The sequence below is a fragment of the Agelaius phoeniceus genome, chromosome 27 (genome assembly GCF_051311805.1).
Source record: "Agelaius phoeniceus isolate bAgePho1 chromosome 27, bAgePho1.hap1, whole genome shotgun sequence".
NCBI lineage: Eukaryota > Metazoa > Chordata > Aves > Passeriformes > Icteridae > Agelaius > Agelaius phoeniceus.
The window spans coordinates 4,938,750-4,956,911 of NC_135291.1; the positions used below are offsets into that span (position 1 = coordinate 4,938,750).

Genomic DNA, 18,162 nt, shown 5'->3' on the forward strand with positions numbered 1-18,162 from the left:
TGTGGCTTTGATGTGCCAGGCCATCAGATCCACACCGTCTAAAAGATCCAGTTTTCCCATGCCTCTTCCTGGCTACAGGCAGGGCCCCCCTAATCCTGGTTATTATTTCTTTCCTGGGCACGCATGCTAGAGGTTCTCTCCTTCAAGGAGATCTGATAGATCATACCCAGCAGCTCGGTCATGGGAGGTTGAGGCTACCTTCACTTTACTGGAGTTCCCTTGATTAGTGTTTCCCTCGGTGAGTTGATGCACCCGTGCTGCCAGGACAGAAGTGGGTTTTCCATCCCACCTTCCCATGTCTTCCCCATGGTCATGCAGAGAGAACCACACGTCAGCCCCTGGGGTGTACCCTCTCTGTCTAGCTGGGGAATATTGGGCTCTGACTTTGGGGCTGTGACTTGCACTGGTGCCATATGGGAACTGTTGCTCCTCACTGTGGTGGTGCTCGCAGGGGTCCCAGGATGAGGGAAGAGACGAGAATGTTGACTCCACAGAAGTCAGAAGGCTTGATTTATTATTTTATGATATATATTATATTAAAACTATACTAAAAGAATAGAAGAAAGGATTTAATCAGAAGGCTAGCTAAGAATAGAAAAAGAATGAGTAACAAAGGCTTGTGACTGACCAAGACAGTCCAGACAGCTGGACTGTGATTGGCCAGTAATTAGAAATAACCACATGAGACCAATCACAGATCCACCTGTTAATTCCACAGCAGCAGATAATTATTGTTTACATTTTGTTCCTGAGGCCTCTCAGCTTCTCAGGAGGAAAAAATCCTAAGGAAAGGATTTTTCATAAAATATGTCTGTGACACCTCACCCCTCCCTCATCTCCTTCATCTCCTCTTTGAGATTTTTAATCACAGCAGAGACATGAGCCAGCATTGGGCCATTGATCATACTCTCATCTTTCTAAGCTTGTTGGCGACAGAGCCCACTGTCTCTTGGTTGATATCTGCATTAATTGTTGCAATGAAGGTGGTGTATTGAGATGGCCCCAGATTTGCCAGGCTCCACAACATTTACCCTGTGCACCCGACCTTGTCGGGGTCATTTTCATGCTGTCCATCCCTCCCAAAGAGTACCTCCAGTACTGCTACTTCTCTCAGCTGTTGGATCCCTTCCTCAAGGGTCTTCCAGCACATTCTATGGTGGTGCTCCTGCATGCTCTCCCTGTGGACAAACCTCTCTCTGACACTCATTAAAAGCTGCTCCTAGAGGGAAAGGGACCCTGGCTGCCTTACAAAAATCTGATTGATACCTGAGTCCTGGGTTGAGGGTCCCAAATTTCTTGCCTCACCACCATCCAGTTGCACACCTGTACTTATAAGGTCCCAGACCCAAAGTAGCCAGGTTGTATAAGTCTCATATCCCCATCATACAATGTCTTTGTGCAGATTTTGGAGATTTTCGTACGTCAGGGACTCGGTGACGATCTCAACCTCTGGGTCTCCTGAGGGTTGTGAGGGCCCTCCCTTATCTGGGTGCCCTGCTTTCATCTTAGATCTCCTTGTTTCCACAGGAGCAACTGCTGCTGGCTGTGACTGCCTTTGCAGTTCAGCTGGAACCTGGACAGTTGTAACATCTGTGGGTTCCACTGCTGCACTATTAGATTCTCCCTCTTCGAGACACTGGGAGGGCTTCTCACAAGCTTGGGAAATGTGCTCCTTCAGCATTTGGCTCACCTCGTTTATCTCCTTCACCAGAACCCCCATCCAATCTGGGTAGTTTATAGCTGAGGTGGGCTGTGGGGCAGGGCCAGGCTCTGGGGCAGCATCCCTTGTCTTTGGGGTAGGTGTCAGGGTGGTTATCCAAGTTAATCTTCTCTTATCTCTAAATGCTAAACAGAACAAGCCTTCCAGCAACACCAGCCACTGTTTGATATCATTAGTATTTAGAGTGGATCTGAACCCTTCAAAAACTGGTAGAGCAGACCCAAAGAGATGGCTAAAGGGTTGGGAGAAGATTTCCCCTGGGGTCATTTCCTCACAGCAGGTGCTATTATTAAAGTAACCCCAAAAACATACAGTTAGTGTGTGATAGCTGTGAATCCATGTGCCTGCTTTCCAGAGGAAGTTAAAAAGCCATTAATTCCTCCCCTTATTCACCCATAAAACAAACTGGATAACAGCCACAGTAGCCTTGGTTATAGGACCCATCTTTAGATAAGGGCCTGCAAATGGGAGAAATGTAGCCACAACCACATGCCACCCAAACCAAGGTAAGCTGGACCACATGATGACAGCTTAACAAGGTTTCTGTAGCAGCGTACAAAAATTAGATTACTCAAGAACTGTTATTTCCTTTTTATTTCTGTGCCCTCAAGCCTCACGTTAAGCACCAAAATCTGTCTTGGTTTGGAAAGACAGGAGTCTCCTAAGGAAGGCAGGAGCCTCCCCTGAAATGGAGAATGTAAACCCCCTCCTTCCAAATTGCTATAAATTTTAAATTAAGGGGCCCTCAGGCAAAAAATATGGGAGCAGGGATAACAGTTCTTTAGTAGGGAAGAAAATAAAAGGATAAAATAAACAATGCAGTAAACTAAAACAACACTGACAGAGTCAGAACACAACCTGACACCCTGGGGGTCAGGGTATTGGTAGCAGTCCAATTGGAGTCGTGGCTGCAGCCCTCCTAGAGTGTCAGGTGGGTTCTGTTGGAGCAGGGATCCTGTAGAAGAGTGTAGTCTTCCTCTGAAGATCTAGGGGAAGAGAGCAGCTGTTTCCTCTGGGAAATCCAGTGGAGAAAGCCATGCTGGTGTCCCAGAAATTCAAGATTATATCCAGGTAGGAATGCTTGGCTCTCCCCTCTGGGTGGAGCATCTCACACTGGGATGCTGTCGTTCTTATCAGTTGTGCAGTGACATTCAATAGCCTGTTATCAACGGATGTCTCCCCAGTTGTGGAAGAGATAAGGAAAACTGCCTACTTAACAGAAGACAACTGCCATACAGGTGGCAAATAGAATACAATTTGCTTGACAATCCAGGACATTGCCCCAAGCCGAATTTATTGCCCCAAGCAGGATAATTTCACACCAGAACTGAAGCATTGTGAATATTTGTGGTTATAGTCTTTAAAACACTGGGACATGGAAAAGGGGAAATGGATCTGTTACCAAGAGCTGTGGGGTGGGTGGGAGCAGTGGGATGAGCTCTGCTGGCAGCTCTCAGCTTTCCCAGGAAGAGGGAGGGGGCCGGATCCAGCCCCATGGATCCCTCAGGTAGTGATTACTACCAGGATGAGAGAGGGTCACGGTGTCACCCTGTCCCTGTCCCCATTCCACAGGATGGACCTGGCTGGATCCCCTTGGGAGAGGGAGCTGCTCCAGAATCCTACCTGACCCCACCCCAATCCTGCTCCATCCATCTATCCCACTTGATCCTGCCCCAGTCCTGTCCCAGTCCTGCTCCATCGATCCCACTTGATCCTGCTCCATCCATTCTACCCAATCCTGCACTGGAATCCCTCCCTGATCCCACTCCATCACTCCTGCCCCAATCCTGCTCCATCCATCCCTTCTGATACTGCTCCAGAATCCAGCTCCATCCCCACTTTACAATTCCACCTGATCCCACTCTAGACCCCTGCCCTGATCCAAAATCCCTCCCCAATCCCAGTCTGTCCATCCTGCCCCAATCTCCCTCTGGAATCCCACCCTGATCCCATGCTGTATCTGCAGTGGAGCCATTCATTCCCATGTCTTTTCCTGCAGAGAGAGAAGATCCATGAGATTCCAGCACGGATCACACATTGGGATTAACCCCAGGATCCATCCTGGGATCCGCACAGAGGGGATCCAGAGCTGGATCCGCCATTGGAACTCACCGGCTGCTGGGTTGTATCCATTCCTGTCCCTCCTCCCTGTGGAAACAAAGTGGGATCAGCATCGGTGGCACAGGATTCCCAGAACGGTGCTGGGTGGATCCGTGTCCCTTCCCGACCCCCATCCCATGTGTTACCAGATTGGAGCTTCCAGACACTGAATCTGATGAGGACAACGATGAGGATGAGGATGGCAGCGATGACAGACACAGCGACCACCACGGAGAGATGGGATAGTGAGGAGGGGGAGGGGAATCCCCATTTAGGAATTCCAAATTCCCAATCCCCACATTCCCAGCCTCACCCCAAGCGAAGATCCCAGGCTCTGGCATTCCGGGATGCTCCACCCTGCACCGGTACTGCTCCCGCTCCTCCGGCAGCGCCTCGATCCTGGCCCAGGTGTGGAAGGTGCCGTCGCTGTTGGGAACGATCCCACCCCACTCCGTCTCCTGATCCAAGGTTTCACCCCCCTTCATCCAGCTGACTGCGATGGTGTTGGGGTAGAATCCGTACACGTGGCAGGACAGGATCAGCGTCCTGTGTTCCTCTCTTCCGGACACATGGACATCAGGGGGCTCTGGAATGGGACTATGGTAATGGACATCCATGGAATGGTGAGGGACATCCCATTGGAACGGGACTGGGGTGAGTTCTACCTATGGAATTCCCACTGGAATAGGATGAGAGGACATCTGCCCACAGAATTCCCAGTGGAATGGGATTGGGGTGAGATCTGCCCACAGAATTCCCACTGGAATGGGATCAGGGTGAGATCTGACCATGGAATTCATACTGCAATGGGATTGGGATGAGATCTGACCATAGAATTCCCACTGGAAATACTGTGTTCCCAAGTCCTCCATTCCCAAATCCCTCACAGGAATTCTGCTCCCACCTTTGCGCTCCAGCTCCTTCTGCCCATATCTGATGTGCCTCTGGAGCCATTTTGGGCAGATGTGGTTCAGATAATTTGTCCACATCTCAACCCCGTTCAATTCCTGTTCCCAGCGTCTCCTGGTGATCTCAGCAGCACTGTCGGCCGGCACGAATCTCCTGAATCCCAGGTCAAAGGAGATATGATCCCGCCCATCGTAGCCAATCTGGTGGGATCCATGGACACTCCCATCGGACAGGAAGTCACAGCCATAAACTGTCAACCTTGTGTGGAGACCTCAACCTTGTGTGGAGACCTGGGGGGATTGTACCCACAGAGACCCCTGGAATTGTGTCCCAGCCCCACAGAGCCACATTCCAGCCCTTTGGAGCCGCAGAGTCTGATGGAGACCCACAGAGCCTCATCCCAGCCCCTTGGAGCCCCATGGATCCACATCCCAACCCCATGGAAGTCAACCCAACAGATCCCATCCCAGCCCCACAGATCCCAGCCCCATGGATCCAATCCCAGCCCCATGGATCACAAGATAGTCCATTCCAACCTAATGGATCCCCATTTCAGCCACTTAGAGCCCTGTGAATCCAAATCTGAGACCTATAGATCCCATTCCAGCCCCGTGGATCCAATCCCCAGCCCTACAGTTCCCCTTCAAGCCCCAGAGATCCCATTCCAGCCCCATGGATCCCAGCCCTACAGATCCCATTCCAGCCCTATGGATCCCCATTCCAGTCCCACAGCTCCCCTCACTCATCGCCGCTCTGGTTGTACTGCTCACGCAGTATCTTCAGGTTCCTGACATCACTGTGCTGGTTCCTCACATTGGTCTGGGTCCCCATATCCAATATTCTGGCTTGACTCCATCCTTTATCCACTGCATCAGCGGCTCTGCCCGGCCCCGCTCGCTGTCGTAGCGCACGAAGGGGATCCCATCCAGGTACCCAATATCCATGAACTGGGGGATCCCCGGGCTGGGCTCTGACACCACCATGTGCAGGTAACGCAGGGAGTGGAGAACTGGGGGGACACGGAGATTTGGGGGGATTGAGGAGATCATGGAACAATGAAAGGGGAACTGGGAGAGCTGGGAAGGGGTTTGGGGATCCTGGGGTCAAGGAAAGGGTGTACAGGGTGGGAGAGGTGGGATGGACAGGAAAGGGCCTGCAGGGGGTCCTGGTGTCTAGGAATGGGGGCTCAGGGGGTTCCAGGGTTATGGAAAGGGGGAGAGGAGGTACAGGGACTGGGAAAGTGGCATGGGGGTTCCAGGGGATGCATGTGCCCAGGAAAGGGGGTCCAGGGGTCCCCAGTGCCAAGGAATGAGGGGTCACAGGGTGGGGAGACCTGGGAATAGGAATCTGGGGGTCCTTGATGCAGAGAAATGGGGGGGGCTGGGGACTGAGAAAAGAAGGAATGGAAGTCCAGGGGTCTCAGGATGAAGGAAAAGAGGGGTCTGGGGACTGGGGAAGGCAGGATGGATGGGAAAGGGGTTGCAGGGGGGAATTGGTACTGGATAAGGGGGTGCAGGGGGGTCCCAGTGCCCAGAACTGAAAATTCAGGGGGGTCCTGGGGCCCAGAATCCCCCCAGGGACCCTCCTGGACATCCTGAGACACCTCTCCCCGCAGGACGAGCAGGTCCCGGTGCCGGGGAAGAGGGTACAGGGGGGTCTCGGTGCCCGGACATGGGCGCCCAGGAATGGGGGCTCAGTGGATTCTGATGCCTGGGAATGGCGGTTCGGGAGGGTTTTCCTGTCCAGGAATGGGGTTCAGGGGCTGGCGAAGGGGGTTGAGAGGGGTCAGTAGACTCAAAATTGGGGTACAGGGTGGTTCCCCTGCCCAGGAATGGAAGTCTAGGGCGTTCCCGGTGGCCGGAAATGGAACTTCAGGAGTTTCCCCGTTTCGGGGTTCCCACTCACCTTTGGTCGCGCCCCCCGGGTCCCCCAGGAGCCCCAAGAGCAGCCCCAGAGCCAGCGCTGGAGCCATGGCGCTGCTCCGCTGCGGCCCCGCCCACAGCCCTGGCCCCGCCCCAAGGAAAAGCGGGGGCTGGGGTGTCTGAGATGGGGGAGGGCCAGGAAAGGGGGTGCAGGGGGGCTTTGGTGCCGGATGAGGGGGTGCAGGGGGGTCCCTGTGCCTGAGAATGGAGGGTTTGGGAGGGTTCCAGTCCTGGATATGGGGGTGCACGGGGGTCCTGGTGCAGCAGAATGGGGGGGGTCAAGGACTCCCAGTGCTGTATAAGGGGATGCAGTGGGGTCCCGGTGCCCAGAAATGGGGGTTCAGGGGGGTTTCCATGCCCGGGATTTGGGGTTCAGGAGGTTCCAGGCTCCAGATAAGGGGCTGCGGGGATTATCAGGGCTGGGGAAGGGGGTACAGGGAGGCTCCCAGTGCCCCAAAATTAGCGTTCAAGGCGGTCTCTGTGCCCAGGAAGGGGGGTTCGCCTGGAAATGGAAGTTCGGGAGGTCCCCGTGCCCAGGAATTGCGGTTCAGGGGGGTCCCGGTGCCGGAGCAGTCCCCGGTCCCCGGGCGGGTCCCGGTGCCGCAGCTTGGGAGACGCGAAAGTGACCGGGGCAGCGCAGGGAGGGAGAGGGGACAGAGCAAACCCTGGGAATTCCCCTGAACCCCCCCGGGACCTGCCAGGACATCCCCGCAGGACGCACAGGGGGTGGAGAACTGGGGGCACGCAGAGATTGGGCGGTCTGGGGGCGTCCAAGGGCTGGGAAGCAGAACCGGGAGAGCCGGGAAGGGTCCAAGGTTCCAGGAAGGGACTGTGAGAGGCGGACTGGGGGATCCAGGGGGTCCCTGAACCCAGAAAAGGGGTCCAGGAGTCTCCATTGTTCAGGGAAGTGGGGTCTGGGAGCTGGGAAAGGCAGAAAAGGGGGTTCAGGGGGTCCCTGGGTCACGGAAAGGGGGCTCTGGGGCTGGGAGAGGCGGGCGGATCCCGGGGACGCAGCTTGGGTGTGTCACAATCCGTCCTTATGAATGGGTTTCGTGATGGTTCGTGGATTGATCTCAGGGTGCAAAAGAACTGACACGGTACAAGGGGGTTTGCAGTGATAATCAAAACAAATGCACCTTTATTGAAATAACCACAGCAAAAATGCCTTGGGAAGGAATCAGGGAAAAAAGGAAAAAATAAGGGAAAAGAGGGAGGAAAAAGAATGAGTATATAGCTACCAAACGTCAAACTGCCAAGTCCCTCCATGTCCAGCCCATGGAGTTCACCAGGCCGTGTCCAGGGAGATCTCAGAGGCACAGTTCATCTGGACCCCAATTACACTCTTTTTTGATGGGGGAAGGGGGGATGGATTTTGCAACCAAATCAAAGGTAGTTTACTGTATCTTCAGGGGGAAAGAATGGTGTTTGGAAAGGGGTGCACACAGTCCATGTTTGGCAGTAGGTGAGAGCCATTGTTTTCGTGGTTGACTGCCTGCACCTGCAACATCCATCTTGCTTTGGGCAGCTTTCCTTCCCCCGCCACTGCACACCTCTCCCGGGCTGGGGGTTTCAGTCCCAGTCTCTGGAAGAAGGTGAGAGGGGGCCTTCTCACACAGGGATTTCATGTCTCGGTCTCTTGATGAAGAGGCTTCTTACATCTCGGTTTGTCTGTCATGGTGGTTATGAACGAGCGAGAGGCACCTTCTTTGGGGGGAACCACCCTAAAGCCTAGGAGAAGTTCAGCCAGGCCGAGAGGCGGGGAGAATTCCAGAGCTATTGTGCAAAAGGGCAAAATGCCCTTTGAGCTCAGGGTAGCATATAGCAAATGCACCTGTGAAAACAATAATTGAGCAACACTCAGGTCTCAGGCATATGACTTTCCCCTACAGGATCAGAAACTTCAGACAGGAGGGGTCTGTTTTTCAGTGCCCCCCCCCCAATGACGATCGTGAGGCAGATGAGGGATATTTCAGACAGACTCTCACACGACCCCGTGACTCACAATTGTCTTGAGGGATCTTTATCAGCAGCGCTCTGGAGTATCATTGATGAGTCTTCAGGACTGGCTGTACGTTGGTAGTATAACCCGGAAAAATAGGGACAGTATGACAGAGAGAAGAAAGAGAGAGAGAGAGAAAAAGGAGGAAAAGAAAGGATAGGAAAAAGAGGGGGAAAAGGGAGACAATAAACAAACATAATTAATATTGATTATAACAGTATTATTTTCATAACAATTTTCAAAATGGTTAATTGTTGCAGTGTGATGTAATACTCTGTTTCAGCTATCCCAGTTCCTCCCTCAGGTGTGCCAACAACCTCTCCCTTCCTCTTCCCCTTGCCCCCTTGCTAAGTGCTGTCCGTCAATCTTAACATTCCAGCAAGGGCATCATCTGATTGGCAAAGTTCAAAAGATGCTTCTCAGCCCTGGCAACATTGGGCTATCCAGGTGTCACTTGTCCCCTGAGACTTCCCCCCTCCCACCTGGTTGGTGCCATACCTACCCCTTCCCTCCCCCTCTCCCCAGGCTTAAAATACCCAGCGACCACGTGGTTCTGAGTTCTGTTGGAGCTGTTGCAACATTCAGAGGTCTGTGACTTAGGAATAAAGCTCTGGATCAAAACCTCCAGCAGCGTCTCCTTTTACCTTTACCATCGCCTAAAGTCTTTCCACCAGAGGTAAACCTGAGTTCCTGCTTGCCTGGACTTGTCCCAAGTGCCAGCTTCAATACCCAGTTAGCCAGGGGTGTCTCTGGGGTGAGACCACCACAGCTGCCACCTTTGGTCCAGCAGCAAGGCCAGACGACCCCAGGCACGTTCCATCCGGCACTATTGGGAATTAACTCTAATAGTTAATTAATTAAAATAGTATTATTTTTGTAACAATTTTCAAATGGTTGAAACAAATAACAAATAATCAAAAGCAAAACAATAAACAAATCATAATATAAGCATTAACTTTAAAATTATTTTCTAAAACAATTCACTAAAAATTGAAAATAATTCTCACAAAATCATAAACGGGAATCAAGGATTGCTCTAAAACACAAATGCTTAATTTGTAATTGCCTTGTGTCAATTGACTTGGGGATGTCCACAGTGTAGAGGACATCAGCCAAGTTGTGTGCATTGACTATAGACATCAATCTTGTCAGCCGTTTCATCATCCTCCAATTCATAACAAATGGGACTGATGACAAGATAAAACCAAGCACAATTAGAATCAAAAGGGTAACGATGGGTTGACACACACTGTTCAGGACACTCGTGGCAGTAGGTGACCACCCAAAGAGGGTATCCCACCACCTGTGCTCGGCATCTTTCTTTACCCTCTCCATAACACGGTGTATCTGTCTCACATTATGATGAACAGTCACCAGGGCTTCTGTCCGTTTTTCTTTATCTTTTTGAGGATTTCTACCAAGTCTTGATGGAGCAGCACTTGACTTACCAAAGTGAGATTCATCCCAATAGGAGTAGGCATCAGTTTGTGAATCAGTGTGTAGTTGGATTGCAATAGGTAGTGAGAGGTAACTGGAGCTTCAGAAGAGAAATCACATCCTGTAATCTTGGTAAAGTTACAAGCACAAACATTTGAATAATTTTTAGTATCTACTACAACATTCTCTACTAATACCAAATCACAAGCAGTTCTGAAGCATGCACACCTGTTGCCTATATATACAAGGACTGTTTCAGAAGCCTCATTAGGATGAATTTCAAAATGACAGATATTTTTCTCTGTGTCTGAAAAAATGTCTTGAGCTATGATTGCATTGCTTTCACAGATGAACCCTTGTTGTTCTCGGACAAGACAAGATTCTAAATTAACATTTTGCCATTTCTCACCCATTTGACGGGCCCATTCCTGATGCTCATAAGGATAGAGAACAGCTCCATCATCATTCAGCCCTAATGCAATCATAGGAAATATCAAATGCACTGAGGCATTACGTATGGTTAACACAAAAGCCATGGCTGTGTTTGTAATGGGATTGTAAGTTAAATTCACTAAGTTCCACCAGGATTGGAATTCTCTTTCAAAATCAGTGGCACTGTCCCAAATTATTTTCCCAATTTCAGTAGGAAAAGTGCCTTCTTCACCTTCTCTTATCATTGAGGCAGCAACTGACTGCATCCACAATTGTGCCTGGATACAGCTGAGAGCCAAAGAAATGTTGTTTTGTGTAGCACCGAGTGTATCAATTACCAATTTGTGGTCATTTACATTTACCTTTTCCCAATTTGTCAAAATGTTTGATAGCAGCCACTGGTGTGTTCCTAAAGCCAATGACTGCAGTGGTTGTTGTAATTTGGTCAAATCTCTAGTTGTAGCAGCCCATTTTATTCATTAACACTTCTGAATCAATACTCTTTAGAATTCCCAATCCTGTTCCCACAACACCGGTTATGTCTCTTAGCGTCCGTCTTTTAAAAGAGTTCCGCTTTTGCAACCAGGTCATCCAACCCTCAAAGGAAGTTTGCAAAAAAGGCGAACAGGCCGGCTGAATTTCTGAGACATTACTTTGCATCAGCAATTTGACTTGTTTAAGAGACCATGCTGGATTGAACAGTATTTGTTGTTGTCCTGTTTTCCTAATTATATCTGGTCCATTTTCAAAAATTCTTGGGCTAAGCATAAGCGGTGGTTGGGCTGGAGTGGTGGTGGTGGTGTAAATTGTAACCAGTTGGGCTATAGCATTTACTATAAACTTAAAATGTAGGCCCTACAGGCCTACATTTTTTGGACCGAAGACAAACCACTTCTATGGTTTGTGCCAATGTAAAATTGTGCCAACAATCCTGTAAGCTTGGGTGCGTACAAACCTTTTCATGCTTATTTGTTTGATCTGTCAAAACACCGATTGACGTTGCCTTACTTTGGGTAGTTCCGTTAATCATTTGGATCCTATACTAATTTTTTTCCCCACTATCCCTTGAAGCTGCCAGGTTTTTTGGTTTTCCCATCCCTGCCTAGTGTATATCTGATTTTCATGCATAATGACAGTTGATAGATTTAAATCCCTCACGTTTCCCATGGATCTGGAAAAATGAACAAAAGCCTGGGACCAAGGCCATTCAGTATCAAGTTTACTAAGGGTGCTCTCAGTCCTTTCTACGCACTGGGGTGTGACTACTGTACTCAATGTGGACTTTGTTATAGTGTTTATCTAAAATTTGTAAACCAGGCCTTTTAAACTTTATAGATTTGTCAAGTTATTTTGCCAACAGCGTGTCACATAAGTTGGTTTGGCTAAAGTAAAATTATGCCAGCAGTCAGTTGATTAATTTCTACAATCCTTTGTAATTGCATTGTTGGTTCTGGGGCTTAAAGTGTAGTTACCAATGTACTCCTGCCGGCAGCACAGAGTGAGGGGAATTTGTTTGGTACACTCCCACTTTGTCGTAGGACACAGTTCTGTTATAGGGATGTGCAAATAGTTTTTTCCATCTGGCTCTAAAAAATTTCCAGCACCTGCAATGGAGGTGGCTTTCTCATAGAGAGATCCTTCCACTTTTCTGCACGCTACCACAATCGACTCACCAATTGTTCCAGTTAGGGCTCTAGTCCAGTCCTTCTGATCCCATCCCCACTCACTTGGGCGATATATCTCAGAGTCATGCAGCACTATAGGCTCTAGGTTCAGGTGGTGACCCTTGGGATATGATCCTAGAACATTAGTGTGATGGATGGTAGCTTCAGACCACGACCACTCAGCAGGATTCTGTCCACGGAATTGTGGTAGGATGCAGAAAAGTATCACCAGTGTTATCATGGTTCAGATGATCCTCATGTCCCTCAGGGTTCTTCTGTAAAATAAGCACAACAGAATCCTGCCACTAAGGGACAGAAAAAGTTAGAATGATGGAATTATCCAGTGTGTATTTATCTGATGCTCTCTCCCTAGAACATCAGAGGCTACCCATGCATGTTTATTCAGAGGAGTTTTTAGCACTAGTGGTAGTTCCCCTACAGTAGGGAGGTCCACCAGAACAGGTTGTCCAGGGTAATGTGCTGGAATCTTGAAATCATCTGGTCTCCCTAGAGAGGCAATTATGCTTGGAGCTATGGGGCAAAAGGCAGTGATTTTGGGACACCCATTTACCCCCCCATCTGTCATTCACACTTTTCACAGCTTCCCATAACCAAACATCCCAATTTCCCTCCTCTGGTTTCAAAAGTCATTCCAAAAGACCATTGGTCCTTTCTATGATCCCGTTAGCTTGAGGGTAGTAAGGGGTGTGAAAAGTCCATTTAATTCCTTCATTTTTTGCCTAATCCTGTACAATTCTAGCAGTGAAGTGGGACCCATTATCAGATTGAATTTCCTGTGGTTTTGGGAAAATTCCAAACTATCCCTGCAATGCTTTTACAGTATTATCTCCTGTAGCTCTTTTAAAAGCATTGGCCTGGACCATCCCAGATACAATTTCTACTCCTACCAGCACAAAGTGTTTAACTCCTGACTTCTTAAAGGGTCCAATATAGTCTACCTGCCACGCATCCCATAAGCCTTTACCCTTTCTGAAATGCAGAGGGTCATCTTCCAAAGGATGTCTCTCCAGTCTCCAGTCTGCGATTGCTCACAGGCTGATACGCATGTTTTACACCTTTCCTTGGTGACAGGCCAACGCTGGGCCAGAGCTTCCTTGTACAAATCTTTTGCACCTGTGTGCTGTCTTTTTACATGTGGCCATTCTAATAGTTGATCCTAGTCCTCTATAATTTGTTCCTTTTCAGGGGACTTAGTCTTGCTAAATCATCAGCTTTATTGTTCCACTCTCCTGCTGGATTTCCATTTGTCTGATGAAAGGCTGCCCACACCAACAAAGTTCCCTTGGCTTGTGATGTTCAAAATTTCTTGCCACTTTTCCTTTTGCCATACTGGAATTCTGTTAACTTCCCAATAATTTTGCTGCCAAAAAGGAAGCCACTCAGTACATCCTTTATACACAGCATAGGAGTCCGTGTAGATGCAGACAGGAGAGGTATTCTGTACCTCATGTTGGAAAGCACTCCAAACAGCTCTCAGCTCCCCAACCTGAGCACTGCCTTCTCCCTCGGTAATGATTCGTTCACCAGAGGAAATGTGGAGGGCTGCTGCCCTGTATCTCCACACCTTCCCCTCCTGTTTAGCAGAGGCATCAGGGAACCAAGAATTTGCTGATTGTCTGGGGGAGAAAGGAGGGGATGTTTTAATTACAGAGGCAGGTTTGTCATGGCTGCTGCCCAAGTTCTCAGTTTCTTGGATCGCTAAGTTTTTTACAGCTCCTTCTGTTATTGAGAAAATGTTACAGTAATGTTCAATCTGAGCATACCAATTTGCAACTGAGGCCCTTTGGGCCACCGTGTTGGGGACGGGGAGGGAGGTCCCAGTAGTGACTGTCTTAATAACTTTGAAAGGGCCTTTCAAGGCAACTGGTTGTTGTCGTGCATTTTTTTCCACTTCTATGAAAGCTAAGCTAACCACAAACAATCCTTTTTCCCAGGTAGTGTATCTTTTCTCAGCATCTTTGAAACCATGGGAATGGAAACCAGGAGGCCGCATCGGACCCTCACGACCCTGCTGCCAAATGTGTACTGACAGCCCTGAGGAGGCAAATCCCCATTCCAGCTGGAAGGGATTTGTGGGATGGACAGGGTCCAGTGCTTGGTGAGCTGTTGCTTCAAAAATCAGCAATTGCAATGCTTCCTCCTGAGAAGGAGTCCAATCCCATTTCACCCCATTTGCTCAGCAAGTCATGAAGGGGCCTAGCAATTATTGCAAGATCTGGAATGTGTTTTCTCCAAAGCACTAATAATCCTAGAGCTTGCAGGAGATCTTTCCTGGATTCAGGCATTTTGATCTGATCTAAAGAGGTTAGGATATCAGGTGGAATACATGTCATACCTCCTTTCCAGCAAATTCCCAAAAACTTCTCTTCCTGAGAAGGCTTTTGAATTTTCTCTACGGGAATTTGCAAAGCAAGACTTTCTAAATGGGAGATTATTTTTTGTTTGGTATCTCCCACTGCTTCTGTTTAATCTCCTCCCACAAGGATATCATCATGTATTGATAAACAGCTACGTTGTCAGGTTTGGGTATTTTTTCTAATTCCTGGGCTAAAGTAGGGTGGGCCAAAGTGGGGGAGTGTTTGTAGTCTTGGGGAAGCCTAGTGAAAGTGTATTGCTGTCCTTTCCATGTGAAGGAAAAACGGTCCATATCTTCTGGCTGTATGGGTATCATAAAAAACATGTCTTTGACATCTATAGGTCCCATGATTGAGTGAGCTTTTTCTTGAATTGATGTCATTAATTCAGCCAAATTTGGGACCGCTGCTGTAAGAGGGTCTGTGTTGGCATTAAGTCTACTGTCACCCTCCACTTCTCATTGGGTTTCCAAACTGGCCACACTGGCAAGTTGAAAAGAGAATGGGTATTGACTATTACTCCTTGGTCTCACAAGTCCTGTATAACCAGTTGATGCCCTCTTTGGCACCAGAAGGTAGAGGGTATTGTTTTACGTGAGTAATTTTGCTAGACAGTGAGGAGGATGCAGCTTGGAGCAGTCTAATGTTAAGACGTGGCATGCCAAATGACCACAGGAATCCCTCAGAATCTTCCCACTGCCTCCCAGCAAGAATATCCATCCCTAATTGTTTGGAATATCCCCAATTACCATTTTGAGAACTAATTCATTCTCCTCTGTCGTTATAGAGCACGACACAGTACAATAATACACGACTCCATCAAAAGGGTGCAAGAGAGAAATTTATTAAACCAACGTAGCTTTTATAGTTCTTCCAGATATTTACACCCATCTAACACGTATACAGTGCCCATTGGTGATAAAAGAGAAACAAAGTTCCCAGCAGGCGACCAGGGAGCCACGACACTCTGGGAGCCAGCCAGAGTCCATATCTCCCAACTTTCTCTCCTTCCTCTGGTCTCCATGGTAACGACCTTGGTGTTCCTTCAGGAGAGATATGGGGCTTCTCCTTATCTTCAGGAGGCCCTGACAGCTCACAAGGACAGCACAGAATGTCTTTCCCACACCCCTCTCCATGGAGCGTGAGTTTTACTAAGGCCACATTCGTAGATTCTGTAGTTCCTAGGATGTTTAAAACACAACATTATTTCTTTCTTGGAACAATTCTACACTTCTGGGCATCCTTTTTGTTAGTGCAGAGATTTGTGCCCCAGTGTCAATCAGAAAGGTTACAAGTGCCTGTTTGAGGCCTGTGATAGCTGTGATCAATATATCTCCTGATTTATGTTTAGTGAGCATTCTCAGATACATCCATGCTCCAGCCCTTCACTCACCTACAAGGGATGGAGAGCCTAGTTTCTCTGGTTCTGTGTTTGCTTTGGCTCACATCCTAAATTCTGCGGGAGAGGCTGGGAGAGGGTTTCTTTTGGCTCACTGGCTGGATTCTGAGAAGGGAGGGGTGCACTGGGTTGAACTGATAAATTCTGTTTCTGATAGTGCCACTTAGTTATTATTTTCTGTAATTTATCAAGGGGCAAACCATCCATCACCTCTCTGGGGACCCCCCTTTTAACTTCCAACAACCACCAACGTTGGCAGTTAGAGATCTGTTTTCCCTTCCCTAAATTTTCACCGTGAGGAGCCGTGATAAACCAAACACCGTTTGTTTTTTCTGATTTCTCTTCCAGGGTTTTTACAGGTCCATATCATCTACTGTAATTAATCAAATCTACTGCAACCTCGCTCCATGCCCAACCTTTATGGCTACTGGCAGGTGAATCAGATTGAGAAGCTGGGGGCTGTGAGGGGATGGAGTATGGAGTGAAACCAGGATCAGTAGATCCAGTTTGGTCAGTGGGGTTACCAAGGAATCTATCTAGTCTCTCTATGGGACCCAAGGCCAGTATGGTTTTCTGTAAAATAATTGCTGTAGGTTTAGGAAGCCCTCAAATTAAAGGAGTCATAATTTCAGGCTTTACAGGTAATTGCATTGGTGACAGAAAACCAGGAATCAACCTTTTTCATGAATCATTTGCAGGCAGGTGGCTTTGTGGGCACCTTCCAAAAGCTGGTCGGGGGCACTGACTATAGCTAAAGGGTCTCCCCTTTCCAAAGGATTAATTCCCCCGGCCCAGAAAGGCACACATTGTGTCAGGGACCACGTGTCACGCTTATCTCCTGTTGTTAGGAAAACTCCATGTCCCCAGTACCCACTGGCCACCTGTTCAGTTAATTGAATTTGATCTCCACCAGTGAGGGACACTTGGAAGACATATTCTATCTCCGATTCTTGTGGGAGGTGCCCAAATTCTTTCTTCAGCTTAGCCAATTTGGTAGTGCTGAATGGTATTTGTTTAGTTGTGATATGTGGTTCAAAATCTTCATCATTAATATAGTTATATTCTGTTTTAACCAGGGGTCTATAATGAGGGCAGCAGTTTTCTCCACAGTTTTTTTACTGCCTCTAGTTCCTTATGGGGATAAATCTGTTTAATGTGAGGAGTTTCTTTTCCTCTGCCTGTGTTGAGGAATCAGCATTCAGTGAATTCTTAACATGTTCCTCTCTAAGGGCAGCTCATAACAGATGGATCTCATTTCTTTCTTCATTTAATTTTTTTCCAAATTTCAACTAGGCTTTGAAGGGAGTCCATTATAGCTTAAATGGACAGTTATTTCATGTTGTAAGGAACATATTCCATCAATAACATTTTCCAAATTACATCAGTTACTTTGTGCCCATTCTTCTCCTCCGGGAGAAGGTTTGGCATTGTGTTTGGCTAGTAGAGCATAAAATTCAGCTTTAACTTTTGCGCTGAGGTTTTCAGTCATTTTGTGAAGGGACCAAAACCATGACAGGGAGGTGTAGACTTAAGGTACACAACCACACAGCCTCTGCTGTGTTTCCCTTGCTTCCCTGGGTGGGTGAAGAGACTAAATGTGCCTGGGAGCTTCTACTCAGTTACTTCAAGTAGTCCCTTCACTTCCCAGACAGTCCAGATTCACACATACACAAAAACAGTTTCCCTTTTTGCACTAAGAGATCTTTTGTGAAATTCTGAAGACAGAGCCCTCAATTGAGTATGGGGGTGCTTTTCACCTAGGCATGTGCAGTTTGTGGGAAATTTGAGTCACTCCCTTTCCATTTTAGACAACCGCTCACCCCTTTCAGGGTATCGGGCTCGGTGCGGCTGGAGTGAAACATCCTTCCCCTGTTACAGACTACACACAACCCTGCAAACCCCTCTGTCTGTCAGAATCCTGTTCATGATGGCAATTTAATGTCACGATCCACTCATACAAGTGGGGTTGTGATGGTTCATTAACTGATCTCAGAGTGCAAAAACAACAGAGAGGGGATTTCAGTATTAATCAAAAGAAATGCACCTTTTATTGAGTGCCCACAGCAGAAGCAATAGAAGGATTAGAAAGGAGATAAAGGATAGAGGGAGAGAGAAGAAGACAGGGGTGGGAATAGCTACCAATGGAGAGACAAAATCCTCGTGGTCCAGCCAATAGATCCATCTTGTCACGTTGGGGAGAATCTC

At 48.2% G+C, this 18,162-nt stretch overlaps 1 protein-coding gene, 1 long non-coding RNA gene and 2 pseudogenes across 4 annotated transcripts in view; 1 reads left to right on the forward strand and 3 right to left on the reverse strand.

Moving 5' to 3' along the window:
* The window catches only part of LOC143695956 (uncharacterized), a 758,734-nt pseudogene that overhangs the window by 675,873 nt on the left and 64,699 nt on the right, over positions 1-18,162 (forward strand). The gene's annotated exons all lie outside the window — the stretch shown is intronic.
* The window catches only part of LOC129131986 (uncharacterized), a 150,508-nt gene that overhangs the window by 31,442 nt on the left and 100,904 nt on the right, over positions 1-18,162 (reverse strand). The gene's annotated exons all lie outside the window — the stretch shown is intronic.
* Positions 3,832-4,002, reverse strand: LOC143695991 (uncharacterized). The gene is made up of 2 exons (XR_013185461.1): positions 3,967-4,002; positions 3,832-3,868 (listed from the first exon to the last, which is right to left on the reverse strand). It is a non-coding gene; the product is annotated as an uncharacterized LOC143695991 (long non-coding RNA).
* LOC143695965 (class I histocompatibility antigen, F10 alpha chain-like) lies at positions 4,057-6,729 on the reverse strand (annotated as a pseudogene). The gene is made up of 4 exons (XR_013185426.1): positions 6,635-6,729; positions 5,482-5,738; positions 4,725-5,006; positions 4,057-4,406 (listed from the first exon to the last, which is right to left on the reverse strand). The product of XR_013185426.1 is annotated as a class I histocompatibility antigen, F10 alpha chain-like (transcript).